Raw genomic sequence first — 16,449 nt, 5'->3', positions numbered from 1 at the left:
CCTAACACACCTTCCACTTCTGGGCATGTTTAGGAGGCTTAAGCAAATACCAGTGTCAAAACTGAAGCCTTGAGCTCTTGGCCCAGTGCTGTCACCGACTGGAGCACACTTGGATGGTTCTGAGCAAGCTCCTTTCTCTCTGAGTCTCAGTTTCCCCACCTATAGAACAAAAGCTTGGACCGCTTGCTCTGTAAGTTCCCTCCCTATGCTCATGTCCTAGGACCCTGTGATGACAAGGAAGACTCAGTCCTTTGGGAAAATGTCAGAAGATACTTAAGGTATTTGTGAAATGAACCCCAGAAATTTATGGCTGGCTGGGTTTCTGCCGGGACCCTGTCTGGTTTATAGGGAGGAGTGTTTTCCCTTGGTAAGAGCTACCAGTGCTCTGCCTTCCGGGCCTGGGAGGTGGGCTGGTGGGGACTGAGGAAGTAGCAGGAACGCTGACCCCTTTGTTGGAGCCTCCCCAGCTGTCTTTCCTTTGAGGTTGCCTCCTTGTTACATTTGTCCTTCTCCTTGCTTCCCACGCCCTTTTATAGCTACTTTTGTTCAAGGATATTGCCACCTCCCTTGTTTTGTCCCTGGCCCTCCTCCAGGTTAGATATCTAAGGAGGACAGCGGCAGCCTGAAGATGTTGATGTATGGGTGACTGTGATGCTGGAGCCAAACAAGGCTTCACTCTCATAGGTGGGGGTAAGAGTTACTCAAAATCCAGGTAGTGGGTGGGGTGTTGACACTGCTGGCCAGAGGGTTCCACAAAGTTCTTACCCACAGAGCCCAGGGCAGAGGTTCTGGACCAGCCAGACTTCTTGTATGGGTTCAATCCCCATGTAGGATTTGAGAACATTCTGGTAAAGGAGACAAGGACTTACCTGTGGTGGGGCTGAGGAAAGGTGGGAGCAGGGTGCTTGAGGGTTCAAGGTCAGACAGTGAGTAAGGGGCAGAATTGGAGTTTGAGTTCAAGTCTGACGTAATATCCCTTCCTCTTAACCTCTGTGCCTCTCATTCCTCAAAGCTGGTTTATGGACTGCTGTTAGCCTGTGATAACATTTTCACTAGGATAATATAACTAGATTTTTAAAAAAGATTTTATCTATTTTTAGAGAAAGGGGAAGGGAGGGAGAGAGGGAGAGAAATAGCAATGTGCGAGAGAAACACAAGTCAGGTGCCTCTCGCATGCCCCCATCTGGGGACCTGGCAGGCAACCCAGGCATGTGCCCTGACAGGAGAATCGAACTGGCAACCGTTTTGGTTTGCAGGATGACACCCAATCCACTGAGTTACACCAGTCAGGGCACACTAGATTTTTAATAAGGCTTACTTTATTTAGCTCAGTTGGTCTCAGTTGAGATAATGTTTCCCCCAGGGGATGTTTGGTGATGCCGGGAGACACTTTTTGGTTGTCACAACTTGGAATGCTACTGATATATGTATGATGAGTGCTGGCAGAGCTCCTGCAAAACTTCCCGTAGTGCACTGGGGCAGCTCCCCTGCCCCTCCCCCACCCCCATAGCAAAGGCTTATCCTGCCCAAAGTGTCAATGGCGCTATGGTTGAAGAACTCTGATTAATTAGAAGGATTATCCTTAATCTTAAAGTTATATTAGTTTTGACTTTTGGGGTATGTATTAAATGTCCTTTCTATTAAGAAACAATGCGGCCCTGGCTGGTGTGGCTCGGTGGTTTGAGCACTGGATTGTGAATCAAAGGGTCGCTGGTTCATTCCCAGTCAGGGCACATGCCTGGGTTGCAGGCCAGGCTTCCAGTAGGGGGTGCTGGAGAGGCAACTACACACTGATGTTTCTCTCCCTCTCTTTTTCCCTTCCTTCCCCTCTCTAAAAATAAATAAATAAAATCTTTAAAAAATAAAAGAAAAGGGAACAATGCAGTAGATGACAGGAGGTAGGTGGCAGTGGGTTTTAGAATGTCCTTACTATAAAAATAGTTGGCAAGACTGTGTTGATCCCTTTCATTCTTTTTTTGTTGTTAAAAATTTCCTGGACTGTGAAATTCAAGCATCTAGGAATTACTCTATCTAGGAATTATAAAAATATATTGTGTGTTAAGAATTAAAGAAGGAAAGGGTCTCGTGTTGCAAGTAAGGCAACGCTAAAGGGCCCTTGGGCTCCTGGGTTTTGATTGGATTCACGGACTACTTAGCACACAGTACTGTGCCAGGCCTTGGGGGGGGTCAAAAGCAAACATTTGCCCTGATGAGTTTACAGTCTCCGGAGGACAAACCGTGAGCGTGTGTGAAGCAAGTAGGGAAAAAGGAAAGAAAGAGCCTGACATTCCGTGGCTGAGTTTAGTCACTTTTTGACACCCACATGAAAACCAAGGGGGTGCTGCAGGAAAGAATCCCAGGTTCCCGGCTTGGGTCTTCTGTCAATAATTTGTATGACTTCAGGCAGGCACTTAACTTTCTCAGCTTCTTGCTTTCGTCCTGGCTTCCTGTCTTGGGTGAGCGCTCCTCAGGCCCAGTGAGAAAGCCACCTCTGACACGTTTCTTTCCTGCCTCCAAGGGGGCTCCCGGTCCTGTTGATTCTATTTTGGAAATGTCTTGCTCTGTCTTGTAAACTTCATACCCCACCGAACCACTGTTGGGTAGACAATGAATGAATAAAGGAGGAAAAATTTAAAGTGGAGGTACTGCTCATTCTTTGTTACCACCCCTGGTTGCCCATGGCGTGAACATGAAATAATGTTCATTGAAGAACTGTGAGAAATGAGAGGCTCTACAGATGCAAACCAAGGTATTTGTCATTGTTTCTGGAGGAGAGATGGTGAACTTTTAAGCCATGGATGAAAATCCTTAGAATCTCCTCTGTTATATCACACCTGTGCACCTGTACTCAAGCACGCATGCGCACATACACACACAGTGCCATGGTCCCTTGAGCAATGTGGGGGTCTGGGGAACTGACGCCCCATGCACAGTTGAAAGTCCTCATATAACTTTTGACTCCCCACAGCTTAACGTTTAATAGCCTACTGTTGAATGTAAGACATGCCAATAACATGAACAACTCATTAACACATATTTTTGTTATATGTATTATATGCAAAATTCTTAAAGTAAGCTGGAGAAAAGGAAATGTTATTAAAGACATAAGGAAGAGAAAATCCATTCACAGTATTTCATGAAAAAAATCCTCATAGAAACGGACCCTTGCAGTTCGAACCCGCATTGTTCAAGGGCCAACTGTATTTTTAAGAGTAAAGGGAATTATTGTTGGGCACTGAAAGTTGGTATGCCAAATGGAAAACTCCAAATGGCCAGAATTTTGCACAAGTCTGCAAAAATGTAGAAACATGGCATAAACTGTGACTCGGTGGCCTGGCCCTGCCTGGAGCCTCCAGCGACGACTTACCCTTCCTTTCACAGCACTCAGGCTGCGCCTGGAGACAGCAGCAGCAGCAGGGGAAAGGGGCTTGGTTTGTTCTTTTTTCTTTTGTGTCTCATTTTCTTTCTCCTCTTCCCAATTCCTGTTTTCTGAATATCATCTGCACCAATCACTCAAGGTGAATACAGTACATCCAAGAAAGAAGCAACAAAGAAATGAAAAGAGAGGTCTGCATTTGTGGAGTACTTTTCAAATATTGTTGTACTGACCTTTATTATTAATATCTGTGAGTATACCTTATTCTCAGCATCAGCCCCGAGACTGTAATTCCATCGAGGGCAAGTATTTTCTTTGTACATATTTGCACCCTCTGCAGGTGTCTCACACCTGGTGGGTGCACGTGAATGTTCGCTGAATGTATGAATGAGCTCACTGAGTAAGAATGAAGTTAACCTCCTGTACCATTTTTTGGATTCATCATGTCTCTTATCTTGGTATTTTCTGAAAGGTGATTCTTCTTCCTTTTACCCAGATCAGGAGAGAGGCAATTTTCTTTCATATCCCACTCTGAGCAATGCTTGCTGCCACCCATAGCTTTGGTTCTTGTCCAGACACCACTTGAGGACTTAGAAGCATTGAGCCTTGGGGATGGATCCGATCGCTGCTGAGATGCCTGAAGTTTGCCCTGTCACAGAAAGGGGGAGTGGAGAGTAGGCAGGACACAGGGAGGAAGCCTAAAGAATTAACTGGTTAAACTTTATTACAAAGGCTGGTTCTATTGCTCACAGGCTGATAAAAACCATTATCATCTTCCCAGGCTGGGCAGCCAGCAGCCAGCAACTTTGATGCATGTCTTAGAGAGATAAGAAAAATATATCCCTTGTTTTGACTTCAGAATTTGGTTTTGGGTTATTATTTGATGTACTATTCAACTTTCTCTCCAAATGTCCCCCATCTCAGGCAACTTTTTCAAATTGTTGGCAGGGGAGGTTCAGATTAGAACCCTTTAACTGTAGGGTTGGAAGGGACCTGAGATAAACATCTGCTCCTAACTGATACCCCCACACCTCTCCCCCCCAGCAGAGCAGTCCCTAGACACACCAGCTTCTCAGGTAACTTGCACTATTGATCTCTGAGCAGGGCAGACTTTTCTCACGGCCTCCATGGCCACAGTCACTCTGCCAAGAAGACTTTCTAGAACCCTCCCTCACTCCAAATTACCAGCTCCTTACCTAGCATCCCCAGAGTACTGAACACATAAATAGATGGGTTATCTTAACTCTTCCATCTTCTGCGATAGGCATACCGCATTTTTTGGACTATAAGATGTACTTCCCCCCCAAATTTGGGAGGAATATGGGGGGGGTGTTTTATAGTCTGAATGTAGCTTATCTGGCTCACATGGTGGGTGGGGGTGGTAGAGCAGGGTCACAGGAGGCAGGAGCAGGACCACATTTTTTGCTTCAAATTTATTTTTCCCTATTTTCCTCCTCTAAAACCTAAGTGCGTCTTATGGTCCGGGGCACCCCGGGGTGGGCTGGGCAGGAACCCTTGAGGGGAAGAACCAACATTCCAGACAGTGTTTCCCCCAGGGGCCCTCTTGAAGGTGCCACTTTCCATCCTGGCAGATAAAGGCATCAGGAGGTGGGCTGTGCCCACGCTGCTGTTGTCTGTCTTTTGCCCAGGGCTCCTATGAAACCTTCTAGGTCCTGAACCTGAAAAGAAGCACTCCTACCTGGATACTGAAGCTTACTTTTTAGCTAATTGAGTTTGAGAGTGCTCTGCCAGAGAATAATCAGCTTAGCAGGTATTGGGCACCCACATGTTTGCTGAACAAATGAATGAATGGATGTAGGAATAAGGAATGTCAGTCAGTACCTGGTCACTCCTTATGAATCTGTGTATTTAATTTAGTAAGTACAGGGTGGGGTAAAAGTAGGTTTACAGTTGTGAGTATGGGAAACAGTTTATTCTTGTATTATTATTTATTAATTATTGTATTATTTTCCATATGAACAACTGTGAACCTACTTTTGCTATACCCTGCATTTTCTGAGTGTCTGCTCTGGAAGAGTTGGTGCTGGGGTCAAAAAGATGTGTCAGACCCAGTTCTGGACATTCGAGAATTTATATCTAGAGTAGAGACTAATTATACTGACATATAGGCAACTTGTTGAAGGAGCATAAAGGGGGGTGGATTGATTCTGAACGAGGATCAGGAGAGATTCTGGAAAGAGTAGTTTTTAAGCATTTCAACGAACAGAAAAGAAAGATTGGTGAACGGCAAGGGGAAAAGTTTTGAGACCTGAGAGCAGCCCCAGCTTGTCACAGACCAGTGCTGAGAGCCCCACTCCAAAGCCACGTCTCTCCTCAGCCAGGGTGGCTCCAAACCCATCTCAGACAACACCAAGTAATCCCAGGAATTTTTTCCAGGCGTCTGACCCTGGGGCAAGCCTCGGAGCAGACATTCCTTTTGTCAGACTTTGCTCTTCGGAGGGTGTGGGACGAAGTCAGAGATGTCCTGAAGTTGGGGAGCGGGATCAGTCAGTTTCCACAGGATTTTTCTTTGCCCCTCTGCCAGCCTTCCTCACTGCAAGGACAGGGGTCACTCCTTCTGCGGCTTTGCTCGCACTTTTCCTCATCCTCCAGGCCTTCCTCCCATTTCTGTTTAAGTGCGTCCACCCTTCCTCAAAGGACCAGAAGTGCACCTTTTCTGAGCTCCCGAAGTCTATTCCCACTGGGAGATTGGCGCCTCCGTCTCTCAGGTGCATGTGGCTAGGTGGGGGTCCGGAAATGGAGGAAAGAATGAAGCTTCCTAGTCTCCCAGCTTTATTGCAAACAAGTGTCCAGGGTCAACATGATTTTAACACATTAAAGAAGTCATACTAAAGCCTTGAATTTTTCATGTTCTCAAGGTAACTGCTTAGTTACATTCCAGGAAGTGGGAGGAAGCCAAGAAAGAATTCTCAATCTTTGGGGAGCAGGATTGAGTGCAGAAATGTCTTGGAAATGGAAGGGTCCCTTGGCTCTTTCCTACAGCAGCCCTGCAGCCCATTTATAACTGTGGGCAAGCTCCCCCTGTCCGCATTGCTTATCTCTGCCTCACATTCACAGACTCACCAGCCTGGAGTCTCTCTGGATGTTGGCCAAGCCAGTTGGGAATACATAATAGCTGAGATATGGGATGGGGGAGTCTACCATGTCCTTGCATGCCACTATGAAGGTCTCCCTTCTCCCCTTCTTTCTCTCTGAGCCTTTTCTCTGGCATTGAGAGTTATCTTTGTGGTCCCACCTCCCTAATCTTTGCAAGAAGGGAGATCCAGATTCCACGTTTGCAGGTGGCTATGCTAGTAATTATGGACACCCCTTGGAGAATGGGAAGGAGGTCTGGGTGAACAGATTTAAACCAAATGGTGTTTAGCTAGCTGCCATTTTGAAACCTGAGCTCTAAATGTCTTGTGAACTTAAAACCTTCCTTATGAAGTCTGCCCCTTCCCCTAGCTTACTTGTTTTTTATAACCAAGATTTCGGTTTTGACTTATTGCTCTCTGTTTTGCAGGACAGTAAATCAAAGAGAGGAATGAGAAAAGGAAAAGATTCTGGGAAGATTTTCGCTTGAGGGGAGCAAGGGATGTTGGGAAACTCGCTGAGGTCTTGGTGGGAGTGGCAGGTGGTACAGGATTCTGCTGTCAGTGCTCTTGCTCTGGGAGCATCTCTGATTTGGGTGCACAGCTGGGCACCCCGTGAGTCCCCGATTGTTGCAGTACAGTTGTGAAAGTTAGTTTCCTTTTTAAAGATGTCTTGGGTACTGACAGAATGGATCCTTTCCATTCCACAGACAAAAGCTAGAGTCACCAAGGGTTTTCTGGTATGTTCTATTCTCCCAGTGTTTGTAACTCTGGGCAATGACTCACTTAGCCTTAGATGAGTTGGGCAGTATCGACACATTGGATTTTAAGAGTCAGATGCCTTTGCTTGTTGTTTTACATTTTAAATTAGGAGTGTGTGAATGTATACATATGTATGACACATTTAGTTCATAGCTATAGGAATGGGAGTGGGGTTAGGTGATGGATTGGTTATGGGACAAGATGCTGATGATAATTGTTTCTAGGATGGCTGGTTTTGTTACTGAGCACACTGGGGATCGGTCCTTGGTGCCTGTACATATGACCCAATGATGTGTGTTTCAAATGGAAACAGTTTTCATTAACTGGGTTCCATTCTTGGGGGGCTGAGAGCACTCCTGCTCAGAGCCTTCTTCTCCCACAAGACCCAGAACTTCCCTTGCTCCCCAAAAGGCTGAAAGCCAAAACCATGCCCAGAAGTTCCCCACATCCTTATCTGTCCATCAGCGGGACACGCAAACACATCCTCTCTGGAATGTTAACTTGTGGGTTCCCGAGTCACCACCCTGTTGCAGCAGCTCTCTCCCTCAGGACCTGGGGTGCGCTGTCTCAGCACCTGTGCAGCAGTTCAGGAAGCCATGTGCCGTGTTACACTGGATCACGGTGTCTCAGAGGCTGGAGCCCGGGGAGGCATGTGTCCCTGCATGGGACCCTCCCTCCAGGAGTGGGCTCCCAACCATGTGGGGTCTGAGTCCCTAGTGGGCCCGCATCTCCTCATCCCACTATTGCTCCTCTCCGTGCGGGGAGCAGGGCCAGAGGCCCAGAACATCCAAATGCCAAAAAACGCAGAGGGAGACAGCTTACACCAAGCTCTAAAGTCCTGTACCAAAAGTCCCCATACTAAGAGAGTGACTTCTTTGCGTGTCCTTCAGAGAGGCAGAAGTCTGCAGCTCAGCATTCCCGGTCACAGTTCTGCTCCAAGCATCTCTCACGTGTCTGTGCTTGGCCTGGTGGGTCCCCGCAGCTCCGTCATCTCAGCTGCTGTCTTCTCCAGGCAGACGGACCTCGTGGCTGACTCCTCTGACCTCGTGGCTCTGTCCTGTGACCTCCAGCCTGCCCTAATTGAAATGCTGGGCTGGGAACTTTCTATGTGACCTTATGTCTGGCCCTTCCTATGGTGCATTAGCGTCTGCCATTTTTGTCAGCTCTCCAGTGTCATTGACTCCCTCTCTCTCTCCTCTCTCCCTTCCTCCCTCCCTCTCTCCGCTGCCATCTTTAGTCAGGGCAAGAGTTCCCAGTGATGCACAGGAAGCACAGGCATCCAGGGAGAGCATCTGCAAGTTCTCACAGTGAAGGACACAGTTTGCCCTGGGCAGTAGCCCTCTTCCCTTCAGGAAGGCATGGCTGTTAACTTGCCTTTGTTGTGCAATGTGTCTTAACTGCTGTACCATCCAGTCTCCCTGCTTCCAATCCTGCCTTTGGCAGGATTGTGGGGGTGTTCCCCTATTATCTGGGGATCCATGCTCTGTACCCTGTTACACTTTGACTTTTGTGGACCTTATCATTTTAAATTCACTTTATGTTAATGTTCCTCCTGTGTTAGCCAGCTCAGGATGTTGTAATCAAGTATCACAGATGGAGAGGCTTAAACAACAGAAATGTATTGCTTCACAGTTCAGGAGGCCAAAAGTTGAAGATCAAGGTGTCAGCTCATTTGGTTTCTGAGAGCTGTTTAGGCCTCTTTTAGCTTCTGGTTGTTTGCTGGAAGTCTGGTGTCGCTTGGCTTGTAGAAGCATCACCCTTTCTGCCTTGGTCTTCACAGTGTTCTCCCTGTGTACGTGTGTGTGTGTCCAAATGTCTCCATTTTTTAAGGGCACCAATTACACTGTGTTAGGTCCCATTCTAATGACCTCATCTGCAATGACTAATTATATCTGTAATGACTATTTCTGAATAAGATCATGTTCTGAGGTCCTGGAAGTTAGGACTTCACATTGGCATTTTGAAAGGACACAATTCAACCCACAATGCTACCTACCCCTCCTTCTTTTAAAGAAAAACTGTTGGAGTTACATTGTTTATTTTTGAAAAAGAAAGGCCTGTATGTTAACTGTCATTGAAAATTGATTTTTAAAAATTTGAAAAAAAATTAAGAAAAAGAACAATTTCTATATGGTAAAAAACTTAAACACTACAGAAGAATGAACCAGGAAAGAGAAGTAAATCTAATTCTTCCTCCTCTGCTGTTCCCCATCCTTAGACTCCAGTACAGAGTCACCCAGTTTGTTGTTCCATTTTTTTTCTAGAGATGATATAAGATGTTATATGAGCATCATTGCACATTTATCCTTTTCTTTTTAAAGATTTTATTTTTATTTTTAGACAGAGGGGAAGAGAGGGAAAAAGAGAGGGAGAGAAACATCAGTATGTTGTTGCCTCTTGTGTGCCCCCTACTGGGGACCTGGCCTGCAACCCAGGCATGTGCCCTGACTGGGAATCCAACCGGTGACCCTTTGGTTCACAGGCCGGCTCTCAATCCACTGAGCCACCCCAGCCAGGGCCTTTTATTTTCTTTCTCCCTTCAAATAGTTACATTCCAAATGCTCTGTTCACAGCTTGCATTTTTTAAAAATTTAACATTATATTTCAGAGATTATTTCAGATCATCACTGCACTGGAACCAGCCAAGGTTATTCCGTACCAGTAGGTACACATCTACACTCTTTTTAACAGAGGCACAGGGTTTCATTGTGTGGACTTATCATTATTTTACTTCACCTTTCTGATGGACATTTAGGTGATTCCCAATCTTTGCTGTAATGAAAAAATTTGTGTGTACCTTTCTCTACCCACGAATGTAAGCTCTGTATACATTTCACTTCGATCTAAAGTTCTTATATAATAGCATATAAACTAAGTACACTTAAGAAATATTCTGTTCCTTCCATGGGGAAATGTTTAATATTTCATCATATTGATATATCCATCCAACAGCGTGTTCTAAGTCAGTGATGAAAGTTCTTGCATGTAGGTCTTTAATTTTGATTGTTCATCTTTGATTATTCTTTCGCATTGGTTCCTAGCAGCGGCTCAGATAGTCTAGCAATCGTTAGGCCTCTGTACCATTCTTAGCAAATTGTATTCCAGCCATGTACCGTCTTCTATTTTTGCCACCAGTGTGCCCGTCCTGCTTTACAACACCAGCATTATTAGTACAACAAACAAAAAACCTGTCTAATTTGGCATGTGAAATAATGGCATTTTATTGTTTTAACATTTTACTTATTTATTAGCTTATTTTTACTTATTTATGTTGTCTTTTGTGGCTTGTCTGTGTCCTAAGGCCTTTTATTAAGGCCTTAATGTGTCCTATTCTCAATCGGTATGTGTGCTTTATGTATGAAGGATATTGACTTATCATATCTGTCGTGCATGAGGCAAATGTTTTTGCCACTTTGTGGTTTGACATTTAAGTTTTTTAAAACCAACTTTATTGTGGTATAGTTTATATACAATAAAATACGCTCTTTTTAAGTATCTAGTTCTGTGAATTTTGGACAAATTCCCATGTAACCATAACCCCCACAGAATATTCTGTTATCCCAGAAAGTTCCCTTGTGTCTCTTTGTAGTTCACCCCTTTTCTGGCCCCGGGCAACCGTTGATCAGCTCCCTGTCACTATAGATTAGCTTTGCTGGTTCTAAAATTTCATATAAATAGAATCCTACAGCATACACTCTTTTGAATGTAGCTGATTTTACTCAGCTTAAAAAGAAGATTTATCCATATTATTGTATAGAGTGTTGTTGTTCCTTGTCATTGCCGAGAATGTCACATTGTGTGAACATATCACAATTTTTATCTCTTCACCGGTGGATGGCATTTGGATCGTCCTCAGGTTTTGGCTATTACAAATGAAGTTGCCGTGAGCGTCTCCGTATGGTTTCTCATGATCACAATCTTTTCCCCTTTTTCTCTTGGGTAAATGCTTAGGAGTGAAAGCGCTCGGTTTACAGTAAGCACGTTTCTTTACAAGCAGCTGCCATACTCTTTTCCAAAGTCGTTGAGCCATTTTTTATTTCCATGAGCAATGTATGGGCATTTTGGCTGCTACACATCTTCACCAGCACTTAATATTACCAATCTTTTCAATTTTAGTCATTTTAGTGAGTGTGATAGCTCATAGCTTCTGTTTACATTTTCCTGATGACTAATGATCCCAAGTATATTTTCATCTGTTTTTGGCTGTCTGTGCTTTTTTTGTGATGAGTCTGCTCAAATCTTTGCTTATTAAAAAAAAAAGTGTTAAAAGAAGTCATATTAAAACATTTAAAAAAGTGGGATTGTTTATCTTCTCATTACTGAGTTGCTAGGGTTAGTTATATTGGGTTGGCAAAAAATATTCATTTGTGTTTTTCCGTAAGATGGCTGTAGTAGCGCTTAGTTGTCTTTAACTTCATTTGAAACAATTTTGTTTGATTGTATCGGGACACCTGTCATATCAGTGTGCATTTAAGAAAACTTGTCAAAATTGGTGAATTTTTGTGTAGCCATTTTAATACTGAAGATGAAAGGAAATACACGGTTTGGGCATATTGTGTTTCAAGAATCGTAAAAATGCAACTGAAATGCAAAAAAAAAGTTTGTGCAGTGTGTGGAGAAGGTGCTGTGACTGATCAAACGTGTCAAAAGTGGTTTGTGAAGTTTCATGCCACAGATTTCTCGCTGGTCGATGCCCCATGGTTGGGTAGACCCGTTGAAGTTGATAGCGATCAAATTGAGACATTAATTGTGAACAATCAACGTTATACCTTGAGGGAGATAGTCAACACACTCAAAATATCCAAATCAATGAAGTTATTGGTGAAAATGAAAAATATGTCTAATTTTATGGAAGAAACTAAATGGACTTTTTTGGCATACACAATATATTCTGAATATAGGTCTTATGTCACATGTATGTACTATAGGATATGAAGAAAGGGTTAAGGTTTTTTAAAATTAAAAAAAATCTTTGGCCGGTAATGTCTTTGGTTTTGGTAGGGTTGCTGGCTTTACAAAGTGAATTAGCATTTTGCTGAATACTTCAGGGAATATAAAGGAAAGAGCCTTAAAATGCAGCATAGTGAATATAGTCAGTAATATTGTAATAACTAAGTATGGTGCCAGGTGGGCGCTAGACTTTTGGGGGGTGGCGGTTTGCTTTGTATGTTTTATAAATGTCTAACCACTATGATATATACCTGAAACTACTAGATAAAATATTGAATGTCAACCGGAAATCCCAACCCCTGTTGCAGACACTCGAGTGTGTGTGTGAGCACGCACTCATGCATACACACACATACACAAATGATCAGAATAGAGTTCGATGGGCTCCGTAAGAGAAGGATAGATGAACTACTGTTGGTATTCAGTGAAGGAAGAGACCATGGGAGGCCTCTTCTCATGGGAGGCGACGCTAAAGAAGGGCGTTAGTAGGGATGCAGTGGTGCCCAGTTGGGGGCAGTGTTCAAATGCTAGTCTTTTGAATGGCGCTCCCTTCAGGGCATAAAGAATAGAACCTTGATGACGCCTGAAGTTGTTAGACGGAGTGGCACTCTAAAGTAAGTCTGCCAGCCAAGAGACTAGCCACTTGGAGGTGGGGAAAGGTGGGTGGTGTGGGCATGTGTCCTGGGTCAGAAAGGGTTTTGTTGAACTTGTGATGGGTTGTTTTATATAACTATGCCTTTGCCTTCCCAGCTTTTAAGTTTAACTATTGGTTCTATGTCCTCCACACATTGACTATGAGGATGGAGGGCCCTGGAGAGAAAGGTAGTGGGTGGGGGAGCAGCCCTTGTGGACCCCCTTCCCTTGCCCCAGCTGTGTGTTCAGCACCCTGGATATATGACTTCATTAGTCCTCTCACCAACTCAACAATTGCAGCTTAATTATTTCCATTTTTGCAGATTAAAAAATGAGACGTGCAGGGGGACTGTCCCACCCAGCTGGGGCAGGGGCTAGTGAGAGCTGAGCTGAGGCTGCGGCCTGGCCCACTGGCTCCCTTCTGCCGCTGCAGCGCTCTGCCACACTGCTCTGAGAAAACTCGGTTTCTGGGGAAAGCAGGCACACGGACAGGAAAGGAATGGGTGCCAGAGGGAGGTCAGGACTAGATATTTGTGAGAGGGTTTTTCTGATTTAGCAAAATTACGCTCAGCCTGAGGGCCGAGCTGTGGCTGACTGGCTGAGTGGTCAGAGTTTGCAAAGCTTCCAGAGAACCTTGTGCTAGAAGGGCTTTAGAAGCTGTAAGTCCTCATCAGTTTCTATCAGTTGGGATATTTTTCCCTTCAGATTGACTTCTGTCAGGGCGTTGTCACTGGCTGCCATGTTCCCAGAACTACCCGCGTATCCCTCACCTGAGCAGTGCTGCTCTGCACCCACACCACTTCCTGTCCCCAAGGACGCTCTGGGAGAGATTTCTACACCAGGGAGGGTTTGGCTCCTGACACCCCCTCCCCACTCTCACTTCCCTTGGGAAGTATGGAGCAGAGCACACCAGGGACAAGGGAACATCAGGCCCGGTTTTAAACCCAGATTTGGGGGTCGCTCCTCTTCCTGGTTTCATTTTTAAAAAGCAGCTCGTGACAAACAAGGGTACCGTGGCAAAGCTCAGGCTCATGTGTGTCCAGGGAATCAGAGGGCACCCTGTATGAAAGGTTCCGTTGTCCCCGACCTTATTCTGATCCCCGTGACCACTCAGAATGCCCTCATCCTCATACCCCTCTCAGGGAGCCTTGCCTCTGGGCGTTAGGCCTTCAGTCCCTTGTTTGGTCACCTTGGGCCCTGCCTCTGCCAACTCAGAGGCAAACAGGGATAAGGCCACTTCCTGGCTGCCCAGACTTGCTGACAGCATTGCACACTGTTCTGCATCAGCAGGAAAAGCATCCATGAAAACTCTCATTCTAGAGTCCTCTCTCCCACCACCCATGGGTTCCCTTCTCCAGCCTGCAAGGCCTCTGGGCCCGGCCAGTCCTGCCACCAGGCTCAGTGCCCTCTCTGCCCACTGCCGGGACTCTAGGGATTCAGGAGTATAGCTTGGTGGCCCTTGGTGACTTCATGGGAAGCATTCTGGGTTGGTTCTCCTTGCCTCCACCTCCTTCCAGGACTTGCCAAGGATGACGCTTCCCAGTCCCTCCCAGCTCCTAAAATACCAGCCCTGCCTGCAGTCCCTGCCAGAAATTGCTTAGCACATTAGCGGGTTTAGCTGCCACAGTTGCAGTCAGTTAGGAGGCTGCAGAGGCACATAGATTTCATTTTGGAATTCTTTCCAGCTGCTTGCTATTTTGACAACACTGGGTGGCACCGTTACCAGGAACCTACCCACCAGGGCTGTGACAGAGAAGTGGCTTGGTGCCTGGGAAGGGAGAGGGGGTGGAGGTGGGGGTAAGGAGAAAGTAAGGAGGGGTGGTGGGTACAGCAGCAGTAAGGGACTGTGAGAGGTGGGTGGAGGGTGCCAGGCTCTGTTCACTCTTGGTTGGCCTCCTCCTTGCCTACTGGAACCGTACTGGGAATGGATCTCGAACACCAGCAACTTATTTTCAGTTATCTCAGGCTGCTTGCAGGAGTGGTAGGAGGCTCCAGGACTGCCAGAGAGACAGCAAGACAGAGTAAAAGAAAACAGCTGCACCAACCGTCTTCTTGGACTCAGGAGTCCTTGCTGCAGTTGCTTCCCTGCCGCTTAGTAGCTGAGTGCTCTGGAACAGGTCCCAGGCTCCGCAGAAGTCACTGATTTTATTTGCAGAATGGGAATCCTGTAGCCAGCCCCACCCCCTCAACATAAGCCCCACCCCCCCAACTAGGATACTAGTTTGTAACAGCGTTTTGTAAACTGTAAAATGACAAACATTTGCATTCCAGTGAGCTCCTGGAAGGCAGGGATTAGGTTTTGATCTTCTAATTCTTCCACAATGATGGCTGGTTTGTTGGGTAGAAGAGTAAATATGATGACTTCCTGGAAGTTTCTGATTTTTGCATTGATTAGTGTGCTGAAGAAAAGTAAGGCTATGGATGTATTAGTTAGTTAGTTTGCTGTAACAAAATTACAGCAGCCCTAACTGGGTGGATTAAGCCACAGAAACTTATTTGCCTCTAGTCTGAGGCCAGCAGTCTGAATTCAGAGTGTTGGCAAGGTTGGCTCCTTCTGAATGCTGTTCCAGGCCTCTGTCAACTTCTGGTGGTTTGCTGGCAGTCTTTGGTATTCTTTGGCATCACCCAAAGATCTCTGCCTTCATCTTTACCTGGTGTTCTCCTGGTGTGCGTGCCTCTGTGTCCAAATTTCCCCATTTTATAAGGTCAGTCTTTTATAGGGGCCTGCCTTGATAACCTCATTTTAAGATTTTCAACAACTCTATCTCCAGACGTGGTAGGTAAGGTTCTTCCAAGCCCAGGGGCTGGCCGAGGATAGGGAAGACCAAGGCGCGGGCTGCCAGGCCTACCTGTGAGTGGGGTGCTTCTGGCGCAGATGCAGGTAGCTGCTGGGTGAGGAGCACTGTTTTCTACCACCATTCTTGGACTTGGGGGGTGCGTGGTGGTGTCTTTGTCTCCTAGAGTTAGTTTTATTTTTACTTTCTGAGTAGCTCCTGCTAAGTAGTAGAATTACTTCATTTGTTTTAGATCCAAATGCAGTACCTGTTCTGACCCTTATACACCACCTTCTTTTCCTTGGCCCTCTTTCCTGTCGAGGCTCTGACCCCATACCACATGACCCCCGTCCTTTAGAGCTGCGTACCCACGTAGGATGCCCTGGTGTGAATGTGGTCCACATCCCATTACCCTTTTGCCATCCTGTTTGTCCTGCGCTCCAGCCTCCTTCCAGTAACCCCTCATCCCATGTGTGCCCTGCTTTGCTCTGGGTGCTTGAACGTCAGCAAGCATGTTGTCAGTCGGTGGGATGGAGAGTGAATCTTGGTGCCGGTCACGAAGGGCACAGGACACCTGGTACCCCTGTCTTTGGGCCGTCAGCTTCCACTGCCATCCACTAGCATCTTTCTCATAACACGCTCCGATTTAGGAAGGGGCTGACCTGGAAGAAGCATCATCAAAGTCATGCCCTGAATAATAAGAGGGAATCTACTGAATTCTTAATACGTGCCAGGCACAGTACTAGGTGCTCTCCATCCTCTTCCTCATCGATATTCCTCTCCATAATCCTGAAGCAGGAGCTTTCATTATCCTCATTTTCCAGATGGCCAGTTGAGGTTTTGAAAGGAAATAAAGGAAAAG

At 45.8% G+C, this 16,449-nt stretch overlaps 1 protein-coding gene across 3 annotated transcripts in view; it reads left to right on the top strand.

The window, feature by feature from the left end:
* The window catches only part of DPF3 (double PHD fingers 3), a 237,036-nt gene that overhangs the window by 45,775 nt on the left and 174,812 nt on the right, over nt 1-16,449 (top strand). The gene's annotated exons all lie outside the window — the stretch shown is intronic.

Source organism: Desmodus rotundus, chromosome 7, assembly GCF_022682495.2.
Source record: "Desmodus rotundus isolate HL8 chromosome 7, HLdesRot8A.1, whole genome shotgun sequence".
NCBI lineage: Eukaryota > Metazoa > Chordata > Mammalia > Chiroptera > Phyllostomidae > Desmodus > Desmodus rotundus.
This window is presented reverse-complemented; position numbering and strand designations above follow the sequence as displayed.